This window comes from Triticum dicoccoides, chromosome 6B (assembly GCF_002162155.2).
Source record: "Triticum dicoccoides isolate Atlit2015 ecotype Zavitan chromosome 6B, WEW_v2.0, whole genome shotgun sequence".
In the NCBI taxonomy this organism is placed as follows: Eukaryota; Viridiplantae; Streptophyta; class Magnoliopsida; order Poales; family Poaceae; genus Triticum; species Triticum dicoccoides.
The window spans coordinates 707,457,011-707,461,759 of record NC_041391.1 but is presented as its reverse complement, the minus strand read 5'-3'; the positions used below and the strand labels follow the sequence as shown (position 1 = coordinate 707,461,759).

Genomic DNA, 4,749 nt, shown 5'->3' with positions numbered 1-4,749 from the left:
CTTCGGCGAGGCATTCCTCCTCCTTGGACGTCCATTTGATGCGCGGTTCGCCTGACCTAGCCGCCCGCTTCTTCTTCTTCTGGCGCCCCTTCGTCGGAGCAGGAGCCGGTTCCTCCTCCTCCTCGTCCTCCTCCTCCTCAGGTTCCTGCGCGTCGTCGCCGTAGACGTAGCCGAGCTCGGCCTCCATGTCGCCGCTGAGGTCCACTACCTCGTCCTGGGTGGCGAACCCGGGAGACTCGGCGGCCGCGGTCGATCCTGTCGCGATGATGTCGTCCATGTCGGCTCCCGTGTTGTCGGCGTCGCCGAGGTGCGAGAAGGGTAGCGGTCCGCGGTAGAGATGGGGCGTCGGTGTGGACGCGTAGTCGGCAGGCGGCGAGTAGTTGTATGGAGGGTACTGCACGCCGACGAAGGCGGGCGAGGGCGTGCGCGTAGCGGGGTGACCATGAGGGAAGGTCACGTTTGGGTTGAGCACACCGTGCGCGTCGCCGTCGGCGTAGCCGGGCGACGATGAACCCCATGGAGATCCGGCGCCTTGCTGTCCCCAGGGCGCGTACTGGGCGTGGCTGATGACGGGTGGATTCATCCCCGCCTGGTCGACCGATGAGGAAGACGCCGCCGCGCGCGCCGCGTTGTCGCGGGCTTTCTTGGCTATGGCCCTGTTCCGCCTGTCGGCGGTGACCGCTTCGCGCCGCTGAACTTCCACCCTCCACTCGGCGTTTGACAGGCCCGGTGGCTTCGATGGCGGTGCCCTCGGCTTCCTCTGCCTCGGCTGGACCACGGCGCCAGTCGCGGTTGCCGCCGCGCGTGGCATGGCGTACTTCTTCGGCGGCATGGCGTGCTTCTTCGCGGCGAGCGAGAGGGGGTTTGGCGGGAGAAAGGGATAGAATGGCGGGAGGAAGGCGAGCGAGCAGGAGAGATGCGAGGGAAAAGCGCCAAGAAACGGCGGGAAAAGGTCCTCGGGTCGCTTCCAGGGCGGTCCCACGCGCCTTTTTCGCTTGCGCCGGCTCCCCAAGCGCCCCCCAGCGCGCCGGGTTCGGCCTGGGTCCGCCGGCACCAGTTTTGGCCCGAGCCGGCGAAAAACGGGCTACTGGGGGCGCGACTGGGGCCTTTTTTTGGCGCCGGCGCGGCAAAATCGCCTGGGAAGGGCCTGTTGGGGGCGCGGCTGGAGATGCCCTAACTTGGCCATCGATGGAAGAAACTCTAATCGATAGACTGCAACAGGCTAGTCTCGAGCCTCACATTTCTTTATTGCTTTGATCTGGTGATATTAGAACGTGGTGTACAAAGATATATATAGCACCTAGCCCTAGCCAAACTGAGCCTATACGTATCCAATAACCATCAGGCTGTGCTCAGTTGATGGCAGGTCTGTGACGACGGTGTGATCATGTCGGGCCTGGCCGGTCGGGAGAAGCTAGGAGGACCAATTCAACAGGAAGAAAAATACACAAGAAAAAACCGTCAATGCGGCATGCCAGCTAGACCTAACAACTGGGACGCGCCAGTCAGAATGGATACAAAATTTTAAACAGGATAAATTGTGGCAACACTTTTGCTAAATGGGGTAAAACGGATGAAATCCAGCTAAATGGCGTAAATAGTGACAAAAATGTCAAGATAGGGAGTAAAAACCGGAATTCACTTTATATTTTGTTATTTCTGGTGTTCGGTGTACTGCCATGCATGATTGAAGATGAATAGATTAGAAGTTTCTCGCAAAAAAATTATTTCATGATGAAATGTTGCATTCACAACAAACATTTCTTAAGGTATGCCACCAAAAAAATCAGTTTTTTTAATTCTCTAATTTTTTAAAATTTGATGTTCATACTAGGAGCATTTCAGCTCAGGTAGAAAGGTACTTTCGAAAGGTTGTCATCTTTTCAAATCTTTCTAGAGAAAAAATTATCATAGGTCATGCTTCATATTATCCGTCAAAAGAAGAAGAAAAAACATGGTTCGAAATACAAAAAGATCAGTGACTCTACGACTTTAGTGCACCGATAAAGTATACACATTGACTTGTTTGGAATGGTACGGTTATTTTGTTGAAGCACAATTATCCTATGTTTGAAGAGGCGCGAAGTGAGCGTATTGACCAGCAGCTCAGCTCATAAACCACTACAAGTAGTATACAGAGAAAGGAATTTTCTGCTTCGCGACATGCGCACGGGAATTCAAGCGCATAGATGTTCAGAAAGCGTGTAAATTGTTTTAGTTGGACGTGTTTCTTCACGAAGCTGGCCAAATATATTAGTATATAGTTGAAATGTTCTAAAAAAATAGTAGTTGAAATAAAAAAAGACATGCCAGGTGGGAAAAAACGAGTCAATGGATGGTGGGTCCCAAAGTAATGGCCCACTGGTCAGCGTCTCAAGAGGCTGCCGAACAATCTCGTTCCCAAATCACCCCGACCACCGCGCCGCCCCGGAGTCGCCGCATTCCCCGGCCGGGTAACCGCTCTAGCACACCAGTTGTGCCCCGACCGATGTCGTGCGGTTCATGTGAGGCCACGCCGGATGGCGACGCCACCTCTCTGGTCTGGTCTGGTCTGGTCCCAAACCCGGCGACGGCGGCGGAGCGATTCTTCAGTTTGGGTGTGCTCCTGGGTCTTCTTCTGCATGGGGGCAACGAGCCCCGGACTGACATCGTCTCGGCCCTATTCCAGCCTCGGCGAGTGAAGGAATGAGGTACAAATTAAGCTGATGTAATCATGTAGTCTTTACTTTCTCCGTAGAAGAATCCTATTATCGGGTGAAGCCAAAGGGAAAGGGACCTACCCACTGAAATTCACGTGCTACCGTTCTTTTGAGATTGAGAATCCTATGTCTTTCATGCTGAAATCGTCTTACAACCTTGTGAGTGAAGGAACAGGGTACGAGTTCCATATCTTGTTGTTAGAGATTTCAACAAATGACTACATACGGAGCAAAATGAATGATTCTATACTCTAAAATATGTCTGCATACATCCCTATATTGTAATCCATTTGAAATGTCTAAAAAGACATGTATTTAGGAACAGAGAAGTAGCATCCTGTGAAACCAAAGGAAGGGGCTTTCTTTCCTGTTCTGTGACACTCATGCGGCCATTCCTACGATCAAGGCGTGCTTGTTTTCGGTGCCGCCATTCCTATGAAACTGAGAAGAATCCTACGTCTTTCGTGTGGAAATCGTCCATCGATCCTCGCACCATAAGGAAAGAAGCGCATCCTCCAACTTGTCGCCTTTAATTTGCTTGATGCCTTAGCGGGGCAACATAAGAAAAGAACCACATCCTCAAAGTTGTCTCTCACCTTTGGTTGATGCCTTGCAGGTCCGAATTCCCACACCCAAACACCCTCCACACAACTTCTCATTTCATTCGGTTCCATTGTTGTAAACTGCACACCACCTTCTCCAAATCAAGCAAGATGGATGCCCAGGACGCTCTCGACTCGCTCCTTAGCCGCCTCATCGCCATCCTCGTCGACGAGGCGCAGCTGCTGGGCGGCCTCCATTCACTACCGGAACAGGGCCATACCCCGACGGCCAGAACAATGCCGACGGCCCCCGTCGGCTTCTCCGGAGATATGCCGACAGCCTGGTTCTGGCCGTCGGCGTACAAAGGCCGTCGGGCTACGCAGAGATAAGCCGACGGCACCCGTCGGCATAGGACGGCCGTCGGCCTATCTACATATACGCCGACAGCTACCATCGGCTTACGAACGCCGTTGGCATACCCGTGGGGCCCGGCCACCCCCTGGCAAACGGCGTCAGAGCTATGCCGACGGCCTAGACGGGGGGCCGTCGGCATAGGTCCGCAGGCCACGTCATTGATCCAGGCCGCACCATGCAGAGGCTATGCCGACGGCTGCCGTCGGCATATCTGCCACGTCAGTGATCCGCGGCACGCTGGTCGGATCTATGCCGACGGCTAGGCCGTCGGCATAGTTAAATTTTTTTCCCTACATATTTTTTAATGCTTTTTTGTGTATTATTATATCAACTAACATGTAGCATGTTAAATATAAACATACATATGAATATATATGTAGTTTGTATTTTTTTCATATATTATGAATATATATATATATATAGTTTGTATTTTTTCGAGCACGTTAATAATGTGCGGTCATGTTCTTTTAAATATAGATCCTTATATTTTATTAAAATCAAAAACAGCTATGCCGACAGAAGTTTTGTGGCAGTTGCAAACGCCCGACACCCGTCTCCAGAGAGTGACCCCCCTCACATCCGCGGTGTGCCCCCCCTCATGGACGGCACCGCCGCCGGCACCTGGAGGGGGGAAACGGACGCGTCGGGTCTACACGGAGTGGATGTAGCTGCGGTTTTTGCCCGGATGTTGCTCCCGGGTGTCCCTCTGGGCCGACCTAACACAACCGGGTGGAGAGGTCCACTGGTCAAAGCCCGTCCGTGGGAAGTCAGAAGGCTAGATCTCGTGGTCAACCGCTCCAGGGTTAGGCGGGACGGGGGCCCTGGGGGGTAGCAATGCCACTTGAGCGTCGTAGCGGGCCCTCATACATGCGGGGTGGTGTTGTGGCATGTCCGAAGAGGCGGCACGCGTCTCCGGGGTGTGCCCCCCCCCTCACGGACGCCGCCGCCGCCGGCACCTGGAGGGGGGAAACGGACGCGTCGGGTCTACACGGAGTGGATGTAGCTGTGGGTTTGGCCCGGATGTTGCTCCAAAGTGTTCCTCTGGGCCGACCTAACACAACCGGGTGGAGAGGTCCACTGGTCAAAGCCCGTC

The 4,749-nt window shown here is 53.7% G+C and overlaps 1 pseudogene; it reads left to right on the top strand.

Annotated features, from left to right (window-relative positions):
• The first annotated feature begins 3,412 nt into the window (after positions 1–3,412).
• LOC119321586 overlaps positions 3,413–4,749 on the top strand; it is a 35,064-nt pseudogene continuing 33,727 nt past the window's right edge.